Below are 14,909 nucleotides of genomic sequence, written 5' to 3'. Positions count from 1 at the left end.
GTTTTTGATATAAAATTATTACTAACTTAATGAAATGAGTTAGTTAACTTCACTTAATTTTATATTCTCTGGAATAATCTATAATAGTTGGGTATGATCTGTTCCTTGGTTTGATAGAAATCATCTAAAAACCTGAACACAGCTGGCATATATTTGGGAAAGAAATTTTGCTTTCTGTTTATGTCTTTAGAAATGCTCGCTTAATCAGGACTTATATTTCCTCTTAAGCAAATCTGGTAATTTTAATTCTCTATAAAATTATCCAAAGTCATCTAACTTTTCAAAAATTTTGGCACAAATTTGTTTTTAGCATCTCTTCTGCTTTTTTTTTTAATTTAAATAATTTTTATTGTGCTTTAAGTGAAAGTTTACAAATCAAGTCAGTCCCTCACATATAAACTTATATACACCTTACTACATACTCCCACTTACTCTCCCCCTCATGAGTTAGCCTGCTCCCTCCTTCTGTTCTCTCATTTAGTGACTGTTTCGCCAGTTTCTAACCCCCATACCCTCCCATCTCCCCTCCAGACAGGAGATGCCAACATAGTCTCAAGTGTCCACCTGGTACAAGTAGCTCACTCCTCATCAGCATCTCTCTCCAACCCATTGTCCGGTCCAATCCATGTCTGATGAGTTGGCTTCAGGAATGGATCCTGCCCTGGGCCAACAGAAGGTTTGGGGACCATGACCACCGGGATTCTTCTAGTCTTAGTCAGACCATTAAGTATGGTCTTTTTATGAGAATTTGGGGTCTGCATCCCACTGTTCTGCTCCCTCAGGGGTTCTCTGTTGTGTTCCCTGTCAGGGCAGTCATCAGTTGTGACCAGGCACCATCTAGTTCTTCTAGTCTCAGGATGATGTAGTCTCTAGTTCATGTGGCCCTTTCTGTCTCTTGGGCTCATAATTACCTTGTGACCTTGGTGTTCTTCATTCTCTTTTGATCTAGGTGGGTTGAGACCAATTGATGCATCTTAGATGGCTGCTTGTTAGTGTTTAAGACCCCAGATGCCACACTTCAAAGTGGGATGCAGAATGTTTTCTTAATAGAATTTATTTTGCCAATTGACTAGATGTCCCCTGAAGCCATAGCCCCCAAACCCCTGCCCCTGCTATGCTGGCCTTCGAAGCATTCAGTTTATTCAGGAAACTGCTTTTGGTCCAGTCCAGTTGTGCTGACCTCCCCTGTATTGAGTGTTGTCCTTCCCTTCACCTAAAGTAGCTCTTATCTACTATCTAATCAGTAAATAAACCTCTCCCACCCTCCCTCCCTCCCCCCTCTTGTAACCACAAAAGAATGTGTTCTTCTCAGTTTAAACTGTTTCTCAAGATCTTATAATAGTGGTCTTATGCAATATTTGTCCTTTCGCATCTGACTAATTTCACTCAGCATAATGCCTTCCAGGTTCCTCTATGTTATGAAATGTTTCACAGATTCATCATTGTTCTTTATCGATGCATAGTATTCCATTGTGTGAATATACCATAATTTATTTACCTATTCGTCTGTTGATGGATACCTTGTTTGCTTCCAGCTTTTTGCTATTGTAAACAGTGCTGCAATAAACATAGGTGTGCATATATCTGTTCCTGTAAAGGCTCTTATTTCTCTAGGGTATATTCCGAGGAGTGGGATTTCTGGGTTGTATGGTAGTTCTCAAAAAAATTTTTTTTTTTATGGTAGTTCTATTTCTAACTTTTTAAGAAAACGCCAGATAGATTTCCAAAGTGGTTGTACCATTTTACATTCCCACCAGCAATGTATAAGAGTTCCAATCTCTCTGCAGCCTTTCCAGCATTTATTATTTTGTGTTTTTTGGATTAATGCCAGCCTTGAAACTTTTTTTGTTGGAGTGAGATGGAATCTCATCGTAGTTTTAATTTGCATTTCTCTAACGGCTAATGATCGAGAGCATTTTCTCATGTATCTGTTAGCTGCCTGAATATCTTCTTTAGTGAAGTGCGGTTTCATATCCTTTGCCCACTTTTTGATTGGGTTGTTTGTCTTTTTGTGGTTGAGTTTTAACAGAATCATGTAGATTTTAGAGATCAGGTGCTGGTCGGAGATGTCATAGCTGAAAATGTTTTCCCAATCTGTAGGTGATCTTTTTACTCTTTTGGTGAAGTCTTTAGATGATTATAGGTGTTTGATTTTTAGGCGCTCCCAGTAATCTGGTTTCTCTTCATCATTTTTGGTAATGTTTTGTATTCTGTTTATGCCTTGTATTAGGGCTCCTAACATCTCTATTTTTTCTTCTATGATCTTTATTGTTTTAATCTTTATGTTTAGGTCTTTGATCCATTTGGAGTTAGTTTTTGTGCATGGTGTGAGGTATGGGTCCTGTTTCATTTTTTTGCAGATGGATATCCAGTTATGCCAGCACTGTTTGTTAAAAAGACTCTTTTCCCCAATTAACTGACACTGGGCCTTTGTCAAATATCAGCTGCACATATGTGGATTGATTTATATCTGGGTTCTCAATTCTGTTCATTGGTCTATGTGCCTGTTGTTGTACCAGTACCAGGCTGTTTTGACTACTGTGGCTGTATAATATGTTCTAAAATCAGGTAGAGTGAGGCCTCCCACTTTGTTCTTCTTTTTCAGTAATGCATTACTTATCCGGGGCTTCTTTCCCTTCCATATGATGTTGGTGATTTGTTTCTCCATCGCATTAAAAAGTGTTGATGGAATTTGGATCAGAAGTGCATTGTATGTATAGATGGCTTTTGGTAGAATAGACATTTTTACTATGTTAAGTCTTCCTATCCATGAGCAAGATATGTTTTTCCGCTTATGTAGGTCCTTTTTAGTTTCCTGCACTAGTGCTTTGTAGTCTTTTACATCTTTGGTAAGATTTATTCCTAAGTATTTTATCTTCTTGGGGGCTACTGTGAATTGTACTGATTTGGTGATTTCCTCTTCGATGTTCTTTTTGTTGAGGTAGAGGAATCCAAGTGATTTTTGTATGTTTATCTTGTAACCTGAAACTCTGCCAAACTCTTCTATTAGTTCCAGTAGTTTTCTGGAGGATTCCTTAGGGTTTTCTGTGTATAAGATCATGTCATCTGCAAATAGAGATAATTTTACTTCTTCCTTGCCAATCCAGATGCCCTTTATTTGTTTGTCTAGCCTAATTGCTCCGGCTAGGATCTCTAGCACAATGTTGAATAAAAGCGGTGATAAAGGGCATCCTTGTCTAGTTCCCGTTCTCAAGGGAACTGCTTTCAGGCTTTCTCCATTTAGAATGATGTTGGCTATTGGCTTGGTGTAGATGCCCTTTATTATGTTGAGGAATTTTCCTTCAATTCCTATTTTGCTGAGAGTTTCTATCATGAATGGGTGTTGGACTTTGTCAAATGCCTTTTCTGCATCAATTGATAAGATCATGTGGTTTTTGTCTTTTGTTTTATTTATATGGTGGATTACATTAATGGTTTTTCTAATATTAAACCAACCTTGCATACCTGGTATAAATCCCACTTGGTCGCGGTGGATTATTTTTTTTGATATGTTGTTGAATTCTATTGGCTAGAATTTTGTTGAGGATTTTTGCATCTATGTTCATGAGGGATATAGGTCTGTAATTTTCTTTTTTTGTGGTGTCTTTACCTGGTTTTGGTATAAGGGATATGGTGGCTTCATAGAATGAGTTAGGTAGTAGTCTGTCATTTTCTATGCTTTGAAATACCTTCAGTAGTAGTGGGGTTAACTCTTCTCTGAAAGTTTGGTAGAACTCTGCAGTGAAGCCGTCCGGACCAGGGCTTTTTTTTGTTGAGAGTTTTTTGATTACCTTTTCAATCTCTTTTTTTGTTATGGGTCTATTTAGTTGTTCTACTTCTGATTGTGTTAGTTTAGGTAGGTAGTGTTTTTCTAGGAATTCATCCATTTCTTCTAGGTTTGCAAATTTGTTAGAGTACAATTTTTCATAATAATCTGATATGATTCTTTTAATTTCATTTGGTTCTGTTGTGATGTGGTCCTTCTCATTTCTTATTCGGGTTATTTGTTTCCTTTCCTGTATTTCTTTAGTCAGTCTAGCCAATGGTTTATCAATTTTGTTAATTTTTTCAGAGAACCAGCTTTTGGCTTTGTTAATTCTTTCAATTGTTTTTCTGTTCTCTATTTCGTTTAGTTCAGCTCTAATTTTTATTATTTGTTTTCTTCTGGTGCCTGATGGATTCTTTTGTTGCTCACTTTCTATTTGTTCAAGTTGTAGGGACAGTTCTCTGATTTTGGCTCTTTCTTCTTTTTGTATGTGTGCATTTATGAATATAAATTGACCTCTGAGCACTGCTTTTGCTGTGTCCCAGAGGTTTTGATAGGAAATATTTTCATTCTCGTTGCATTCTATGAATTTCCTTATTCCCTCCTTGATGTCTTCTATAACCCAGTCTTTTTTCAGGAGGGTATTGTTCAGTTTCCAAGTATTTGATTTCTTTTCCCTGATTTTTCTCTTATTGATTTCTGCTTTTATGGCCTTGTGGTCTGAGAAGATGCTTTGTAATATTTCGATGTTTTGGATTCTGCAAAGATTTGTTTTATGACCTAATATGTGATCTATTCTAGAGAATGTTCCATGTGCACTAGAAAAAAAAGTATACTTTGCAGCAGTTGGGTGGAGTGTTCTGTATAGGTCTATGAGGTCAAGTTGGTTGATTGTAGCAATTAGGTCTTCTGTGTCTCTATTGAGCTTCTTACTGGAAGTTCTATCCTTCTCTGAAAGTGGTGTGTTGAAGTCTCCTACTATAATTGTGGAGGTGTCTATCTCACTTTTCAGCTCTGTTACGGTTTGTTTTATGTATCTTGCAGCCCTGTCATTGGGTGCATAAATATTTAATATGGTTGTATCTTCCTGTTCAATTGTCCCTGTAATCATTATGTACTGTCCTTCTTTATCCTTTGTGGTGGATTTAACTTTGAAATCTATTTTGTCAGAGATTAATATTGCCACTCCTGATCTTTTTTGATTGTTGTTTGCTTGATATATTTTTTTCCATCCTTTGAGTTTTTGTTTGTTTGTGTCTCTAAGTCTAAGGTGTGTCTCTTGTAGGCAGCATACAGATGGATCGTGTTTCTTTATCCAGTCTGAGACTCTCTGTCTCTTTATTGGTACATTTAGTCCATTTACATTCAGCATAATTATAGATAAGTTTAGTGCTGTCATTTTGATGCCTTTTTGTGTATGTTGTTGACAATTTCATTTTTCCACTTACTTTTTTGTGCTGAGAAGTTTTTCTTTGTAAATTGTGTGTTCCTCATTTTCATAGTAGTTGAATTTATTTTTGCCGAGTTGTTATGTTTTTCGTGGTTTTTATTTTAAAGTATGGAACTGTTAGACCTCTTTGTGGTTACCTTAATATTTACTTCTATTTTTCTAAGTAAAAACCTACGTTGTATCATCCTATATTGCCTTGTTTTCCCCTCCATATGGAAGATCTATGCCTCCTGTATTTAGTCCCTCTTTTTTGATTATCGTAATGTTTTTCATAATGACTTCAATGATTCCGTTTTGAGCATTTTTTTCTTTTTTAAATTAATCTTCTTTTGTTTTTGTGATTTCCCTATTTGAGTTGATATCAGGATGTTCTGTTCTGTGACCTTGTGTTGCGTTGGTATCTGATATTGTTGATTTTCTTACCAAAGAATTTCCTTTAGTAATTCTTGTAGCTTTGGTTTGGCTTTTGCAAATTCTTTAAGCTTGTGTTTATCTGTAAATGTTTTAATTTCACCTTCATATTTGAGAGAGACTTTTGCTGGATATACAGTTATTGGCTGGCAGTTTTTCTCCTTCAGTGCTCTATTTATGTCATCCCATTGCCTTCTTGACTGCATGGTTTCTGCTGAGTAGTCTGAACTTATTCTTATTGATTCTCCTTTGTAGGTGACTTTTCTTTTATCCCTGGCTGCTTTTAAAATTTTCTCTTTATCTTTGGTTTTGGCTAGTTCGATGATAATATGCCTTGGTGGTTTTCTTTTTGGATCAATCTTGTATGGGGTCCGATGAGCATCTTGGATAGATATCCTTTCGTCTTTCACGATGCCAGGGAAGTTTTCTGCCAGCAGATCTTCAGCTATTCTCTGTGTTTTCTGTTATCCCTCCCTGTTCTGGAACTCCAATCTCATGCAAGTTATTCTTGTTAGAGTCCCACATGATTGTTAGGGGTTTTTCATTTTTTTTAATTCTTTTATCAGATTTTTCTTCAACTATATTGGTGTCAATTGCCTTATCCTCCAGCTCCCCCGCTCTGCGTTGTACTTCCTCTATTCTGCTCCTCTGATTTCCTATTGAGTTGTCTAATTCTGTAATTTTACTGTTAATCTTTTGGATCCCTGAATGCTGTCTCTCTATGGATTCTTGCAGCTTATTAATTTTTCCACTATGTTCTTGAACAATCTTTTTGATTTCTTCAACTGCTTTATCAGTGTGTTCCTTGGGCTTTTCCTTTAGATTGCCTTATTTCATTTCTGAGGTCATCCCTGATGTGTTGAAGCATTCTGTATATTAGTTTTTTTATATTCTGCATCTGGCAATTCCAGGATTGTATCTTCATTTGGGAAATATTTTAATTCTCTAATTCGGGGATTTGTAGAAGCAATCATGGTCTTCTTCTTTATGTGATTTGATATCGACTGCTGTCTCTGAGCCATTTATAAGATATCGTAATGATTTATTTTATATTTGCTCACTGAGTCTTACCTTCTTGTTTTGTTTTGTTTCAGTATACCCAGATGGGCTACTAGATTGTGCTGTCTTGATTGTTGTAGCCTTTGAATCACTTATGTCCTATTACCAGCTGGTTTGAGCTGTTACCAGATATAGAAGCCTAAGAGTCCTTTCACTATTGTTGAATAGAATCAGCTTAGGTGTTCTGATTTTGGGTCACCAAGTGTGTGGTGTAGACTGTCACCTATTAACTTAAAGGAGTAGTGGTGATAGTTGTGTGCACCAGGTTCTTGTGGTGGCAGGAGGTCACACTCGAAGGAGTGCAGGATGCTGACAGCCTTCCCCCACGTGCCAGTGAGATAGGTATGCCTCTATTCCTAGAGCACTTTGGAGGGTGGGCTCTGCAGCTGTACTTTAGGCACCCAGTGCTTGTACCTCTAAAGATTGGTAGGCATCACTATCCTCAGACCCCTTTAGCAGGTAGCTAGGTGGTTTGGGTGGAGCTTCAGCCCTCAGTTCTCGGCTGTGGATCAGTGAGGGCTCTGTTTAATAGGTAGAGAGGTCTCAGACCTCGAAAACTTGTCCTTCTACTGCTCTGCTATAACAATTACAGTTAGATCTCTATCAGAATTGCCTTTGCATTATAATAGCCACCTTGTTCTGTGTTTTTATTCCAGTTTAGGGAGGTCAGGGAAGGATTTTTCCCCCCTGGGTTGTTAGTTGCTGCTTCTCTCAGGCCAGGAGAATGGATTAGGAAAAAAAAAAACAAAAAACCCTGCAGAGCACTTCACTCCCTGGCCCAGGAAACTCCAATGTTAATGAAGCTGCCTGGGGCAGGGAGGGGAGGGATCAGATAGATAGGAGAGAGTAGCTCACGGCAATATAGACCAATTTACTTATCTTGCTTGGTGACTGTTTTATCTGAGATTCCAGAGGGGCTTGTAGCCTGTGTGTGCTGGCTGGGTCGAGATTGCCCCTGAGGGTCAGGCCTGCGTCTCGTGCTTGTGCTGTCTCAGGAAGCTGTGATCAGCTCCTCCGCTCCTAGTCCAAAGCCCAGTGCCAAGGTTTTCTGGCTGGGATGATGTACTCCAGGCTCCAAAACCAGTCACTGCTTCCCGGTAATTTGTCCTCCTGTCAGCTGCATCATTGTGCAGCCTGTGTGTGCTGGCTGGGTTTCCCCTGAGGTTACTTCAGGGAGCTAGGGCTGCGTCCCGTGCTTGTGCCATCTCAGACAGCCGTGCTCAGCTCCTCTGCGCTTAGCCCAAAGCCCGGCACCAAGGTTTGCTGACTGGGACACTGGATCCAGGCTCGGAAAACAGTCGCTGCTTCCCCATGTTTGCTCATTCTCTTGTCAGCCACGTCAGTGTTCAGCCTGCTTAGGCTGGCTGAGTCTCTACTGAGGTTACTCCAGGGCATTAGGGGTTAGGGCTGTGTCCTGTGCTTGCCCCGTCTCAGTAGGCCGCAATCAGACCCACCACTCTGGCACCAGGGAACCACAAGGGCTCAAGGCTGTGGCGCAGGACGCCGATTCCAGAGGTGGTCGCTGCTTCAGGGTGCAGCTTGTTGCTCCACTGTCACTCAGGTTAACTCTTTAGTTCTGTGTTTGATGGTCAGGGTTCATAGATTGTCATGTACGTGATTGATTCCGAGTTTTTCCGAGTCTTTGTTGCAAGAGGGATCCACGGTAGTTCCACCTAGTCAGCCATCTTGGCCCCCCTCTTATGCTTTTAAAACAACATAAGGAAAGCAAAAATCCTCACAACTGGACAAAGAAGCAACATCATGATAAATGGATAGAACATTGAAACCGTCAAGGATTTCATTTTACTTGAATCCACAATGAACACCTATGAAAGCAGTAGTCAAGAAATCAAATGACGCATTGGACTGGGCAAATCTGCTGCAAAAGACCTCTTTGAAGTATTAAAAAGCAAACATGTCACTTTAAGGACTAAGGTGCACCTGACCCAAGCCATGGTGTTTTCACTCATTCATGCGAAAGCTGAGTAATGAATAAGGAAGACCAATGAAGAACTGACAACTTTGAATTGTGGTGTTGGCAAAGAACATTGCATATGCCATGGACTGGCAAAAGAAATGAACAAATCTGTCTTAGACGAAGTACAGCCAGGATACTGTTTAGAAGCAAGGATGGCAAGACTTTGTCTCACATACTTTGGACACTTTATCAAGAGGGATCAGTCCCTGAAGAAGGACATCATACTTGGTAAACTAGAGGGACAGTGAGAAAGAGGAAGACCCCTGAGGAGATGGACTGACACAGTGGCCACAACTGTGCGTTGGAGCATAACAGCGATTTTGAAGATGATGCAGGACTGGGCAGCGTTTCGCTCTGTTGTACATAGAGTTGCTATGAGTCAGGCTGACTCAACGGCACCTGACAACAACATGTTTTTTAAAAATCTCCATTGCATTTGTACTTGTGCCTTATTTTTGTTCTATCTTGATTAATCTTGGTAAAGGTTTGCTTATTTCAGTAGTTTTTCCCAAAAGCAAACTTTGAATTTTATTGATTTTCTCAACTGCATCTTTTTCATTTAAGTATATTCTGCCCTTAATTCTTTCCCTGTTTTCCTCCTCCCCTTCCTTTTCCTACCCTTCCTCATCCACCTCTCCTCTTTCTTTTCTTTCACTTGTTTTCTTAGCTCCTTTTTTGCATTTATTTGCAGCTTTTGAAAATTTCTCTCAAGGATACAAATTTACCTCTAGGTATTGTTTTAACTGTAGTCTATAATATTTGATATATACTGCTTTGATTGCTGTTTATTAGAATATTTCTCTAGTGGTTTCCTCTTTAATCTATAACTTATTGAGAAGTATGTAGTGAAACTTCTAAACATATAGATTATATGTCATGTCTGTAGATGCTCACTGAGTTTTAGCTACAATTATTATTGGTTCTGTATTTTATTTTGATCAGAACTTTGGTTAGTAAAATAGAAATTCTTTGAAATTATATGAGACTTACTTTGTGGTTCTGTATATATATATATATAAATTTTTTTTTTTTTTGGTAAATGTAACATATATTGTTGTCGGGTGCCATCAATTTAGTTCTGACTCACAGCAACCCTATGTACAACAGAATCAACAGAATGAAACACTGCCTGGTCCTGAGCCATCCTCACAATCATGATGTTTGAGCCCATTGTTGCAGTCACTGTGCCAATCCATCTTGTTGAGGGCCTTCCTCTTTTTTGCTGACCCTCTATGTTACCAAGCATGTTGCTCTTCTCCAGGGACTGGTCCCTCCTGATAATATGTCCGAAGTACGTAACATTAAGTCTCGCCATTCTTGCTTCTAAAGAACATTCTGGCGTACTTCTTTCAAGACAGATTTGTTCCTTCTTCTGGCAGTTCATGATATATTCAATGTTCTTCAACAATACCATAATTCAAATGCATCAATTTTTATTCAGTTTTCCTTATTCATTGTCCAGCTTTCTCATGCCTATGAGGTGACTGAATATACCATGGCTTGGGTCAGGCACACTTTGTCCTCAAAGTGACATCTTTGCTTTTTTAACACTTTAAAGAGGTCTTTTGCAGCAGATTTGCCCAATGCAATGCGTCATTTGATTTTTTGGACTGATGCTTCCATGGACGTAGATTAAGGATCCAAATGAAATGAAACTCTTGACAACTTCAATATTTTCTCCATTTATCATGATGTGGCTTATTGGTCCATTTCTGAGGATTTTTGTTGTCTTTATGTTGAGGTATAATCCATACTAAAGCCTTTGGTTTTCATCTGTAAGTACTTCCAATCCTCTTCACTTTTAGCAAGTAAGGTTGTGTCATCTGCGTAACTCAGGTTGTTAATGAGTCATCCTCTAATACTGATGACACGTTCAGGGGTGGATTAACCAGTAAGCAAGTTACACATGGATTTACAGTAAGCAAGGTATGCACAGGCTTACTTGTGCTTACCTACTAATCTGTAGCACACAGTTTCACATGGGTTTCACCATACGGATTTGTGTATCTTACTTATTGGATAACCTGTCCCTGTGCATAATTCTTCATACAGTCCAGCTTCTCAGATTATTTGCTCAACATACAGATTGAATAAGTATGGTAAAAGGATACAACCCTAATGTACACCTTTCTTGATTTTAAACGACGCAGTATCCCCCTGTTCTGTTAGAATGACTGCCCCTTGGTCTCTGTACAGGTTTCCCGTTAGCACAATTAAGTGTTCTGAAATTCTCATTCTTTGAAACGTTATCCATAATTTGTTATGATCCACACAGTCGAATGCCAATAAAACACAGATAAACCTCTTTCTGGTACTCTCTGCTTTCAGCCAAGATCCATCTGACATCAGCAATCATCATTCCACATCCTCTTCTCAACCCGGCTTGAATTTCTGGCAATTCCCTGTAGATGTACCGCTGCAACCATTTTTGAATTATCTTCAGCAAAATTTTACTTACGTGTGATATTGATACTGTTTGATTATTTCTGCATTCTGTTGGATCACCCTTCTTTGTAGTGGGCACAAATATATATCTCTTCCAGTTACAAAAGTAACATATGTACTTTTATTAAATAACCACACTTTTCATTTTCTATAGTTTTCATACCACCTGTTCTGGCATCATTTCTGCTAATGTTGTTACCAGTTTTCACATTCTAGCTTTATTCCATCACTTATACAATTTAAAAATATTTATATAAAATAATTTAGAACCTGTTCCATGAAGAATAATTGCATCTGCAGTAAATTCGTGCTATACAAAGGTTGGCTATCTTTCTTAGCCCTAGTTTGCTCCGTGTGATTTATAATTTGTATTAGAGAGCTCATTGCAATTTGTTTATTTATTTGTTTATTTTCCTGTTTCTTCTGTTTGCTTACCCTTCTTTGCTGTGTTGCTTCCACCTGTCTCCAGTCAGGCCCTTTGTCCAGAAGGTGGTCTTCTAATGATCTTCTGGGCCCATTGTCTCCAAAGTCGCAGTCCTAGTCACAGCTCTGCATTTCCATTCCATTTCAGCCCTATTGGAGATGTTTGTTTTGTTTTATGAATGTCACCTTTGTTTTGGTGTTGTAATTTCCAATCTTAACTCTCAATGTGTATTTGTAGCATGGGGGTAAGCCAAAGGGTGGGCTCCTTTTGCCATTTTATCTGAAAGTCTCTGTGAATGTTTAAATGTACATCTGAGTCAACACTGAACTTCATTGTCTCTTTGTTGGTAGCGTTAGAACTCATTGGATCCTTGTCCATGCACTCATTATTATGTATCATCACTTTGGGAAAACTTCAGCTGTCATAATATTTTGTATCCGTTAAAAGTTTTCAGTGCAGAAAATTCATGCCTTGCAGATTTGAAATTATAGTTTCTCAGAATGTTTATTGTGTATATAAAGATTAAACTGGAAATCAGTGGCCTAAAATATGTAACTTACAATACCAATGAAAGTAATAACAGCTGAATGTCATACAAATATCATATCAGGATATGTATGGTTTCATATAGGGGCAGGTAATCGGATGACAGTGTGAAATATTAAGAAGAATGCTAGTCTCTGGCTCAGGAGATGGGGATCTACTCCAGGCGTTGTCGGCAAATAGCCGCAAGCAGCTGAAGGAATCAGATGGCTTCTCTGAACCTTGGTTTCCTCCTTTTGTAAAATTAGAGTATGGGGATACAGAACTTCTAAGATTTCTTCCAGCTCTAATATCACACGATTCTGACATTCTAACCAATGTTATGCTTTTCCGATGCTGTCCAACATTCGCAAGTTGCTTTGATTAGAATAAAAAAGCAATTTTTTAGAAGATAGAGCTATAAAGGGAGTTGATTCCAAATGAGGCACTTGGGTTTATAAAAAAAGAAAAATAACTGGCAATCATGCACAGGTAGAGAAATAAATCATAACAAAAGAAAATTGCAGTAGTTACAAAACAGTTCAATTTCTGAAGAGTTCTTTTTTTTTCTTTCTGGAAAGGGAGATTTCATCTGGGCAATTGAAAAGTTCAAGATTGTGTTTTCAGTTTTCAAGTGTGAAGATCACTTGAATCCACTGCTTAGTTTCTATTTTAGCATTGAACAAAAACATAGTTTATGGAATTCAAATGATCCAGGTGATGATACTAGCATATTTCACAAGGTATTCCATTCTGCACCTTGTAGTTTGTTAGTAGGAAGTTGGTAAATGTGAACCCACTTGCTGACAGGGCACGGGAACACAATTTCAATAGAATTTGGTTTCCTTATCACCACAGAAATATAGTCTTAGAAATTTAGAAAATTATATAATAGTAACCATATTTTGAGAGCTTACTGAGTGTCAGGTTATCTGAAAAATGCCTTATTTTGATTTATTGTTGAAGTCTTCAAATGGCCTCTCTTAATTTACAGAGACCATGGTGTCAAAGGGTCAGGAAGACTCAAAAACTTACGTGTGAGTTCAATTGAGAGCAGACCCAAGTATAAATCATTTGTGTATCTTCATTACCCACCATAATATTTACCTCATATTTGTTACATGTGCTTTGCTGAACTGATGTGAACGAGAAAGTTTAGACTCCAGGAGTCTATCACTCCTGCAAAGTGAGGAGAGATTTGAAGTTTTCATCCCTCTAACAAAAGTAAATAAACTTGTGCATATCAGAGCTTTGCTGACCTCTAGAAATTGCAAAGCTTTCGGTCTGGGAATTTAAATATTTCAGATTTTAGAATGATGGTTTTTGCATACGCTGTATATTGTATATCACTTGTGGAGGTGCCTAAAGCAGAACCCCATAATCAAAGGAATAAAATTTCTGCAGTAAAAAATGAGTATTCGTATTAGATGGTGTAAATAGCATCACATGACATCAGGTTTTACTGTCAAATGAGTTCGTGGCAAACAAACTTCTCAAAAACAAAAAGAAATTTCTCAGAGCTTTTTAGATTTTGGAATTGCCACTAAGGGACGATGGATCTCCATTGTTCTACAAGCACAGAGAACGGGGAGGAGTAAAGAAGATCTATTTTCATTAAGCAGAAAATACTGCGAGTCAGCAACCACTGAGGATATTCGTGTGTTTAGCTGATACAATCACACATTTGCCATGCCCTCTTGAGATACAGCAAACATTGTAAAAATCGGTTGGTTGGATGGAGTTATTGGGGCAATGTATGTCCAAGAAATGGATTTTTTTTTTTAATATATGAAGGTAAAAACCTAGAAGGCGCCCTGGTGGTGCAGTGATTAAACTCTCAGCTGCTCACTGAAAGGTTGGCTGTTCGAACCCAGAAGAAGCTCCATGGGAAAAAGGTGTGGCAGTCTGCTTCTGTAAAGATTATAGCCTTGGGTACCTTATAGGGCAGTTCTACTCTGTAATATAGGGTGCTGTGAGTTGGAATTGACTCAACAGCAATGAATTTGGGTTTTGGGGGGGTTTAACAACCTAAAAGGAAATAGATGTAGGGCCTTGACTTCTTTCATAACAGACAGTCAACAACAGTGGCAACAGAAATGAGAAGATCGAACAGATGATTAAAAAACAGATTAAAAATTGATTGTTGTTGTTAGTCGCTGCTCAGTTGATTCTGACTCATGGTGATTCCATGTGTGCAGAGTAGAGCTGCTACATAGGGTTTTCGAGGCTATGACCTTTCAGAAACAGATCTCCAGGCCTGCTTTCCGAGGCATCTCTGGGTGGGTTCAAACCGTCAACCTCTCAGCTAGTAGTTGAGCATTTAACTGCTCCACCCAGGGACCTCTTAAAAAAATTGATTAGCCACCATTAAAATATTAGAGCACTCTGGGTCGTTTGGTATATTGTGTTGCCTATTTATGAAGTTGGAGCCATGGTGGCGCAGTCAGAATCCACCAGCTGCTCCTTGGAAACCCTATGGGGCAGTTCTGCTCTGTAGTATAGGGTCACTATGATTCAGAATCAACTGAAGGGCAACAGGTTTATAGATGAAGTCACATCTGAGCAAATTTAAATAAGAAAAGAAATACTGCTTCAGTGAGGGAGAGAAGAGACATTTCCTAAGTAAATAGAAAAATAAGTGAATAAATAAACAAATACAAGTAGTTGGCACATAAACTTATTTATCTAACAACAGAAGGAACTTTGTTAAACATATATACACAGTAAAAGTTTCTGACATGTATGTATTTAGTGTTTGTTTTTTTTTCCCCCCACATATACTCTTAAATTTTACATCACATGATGAGTGTGAATACAAGCAGATTCACCATATTTCAAAGACAAAGACAAAATA

The sequence above is a fragment of the Elephas maximus genome, chromosome 23 (assembly GCF_024166365.1).
Source record: "Elephas maximus indicus isolate mEleMax1 chromosome 23, mEleMax1 primary haplotype, whole genome shotgun sequence".
Taxonomy (NCBI): Eukaryota; Metazoa; Chordata; class Mammalia; order Proboscidea; family Elephantidae; genus Elephas; species Elephas maximus.
Note: the sequence above shows the minus strand (reverse complement) of the source record.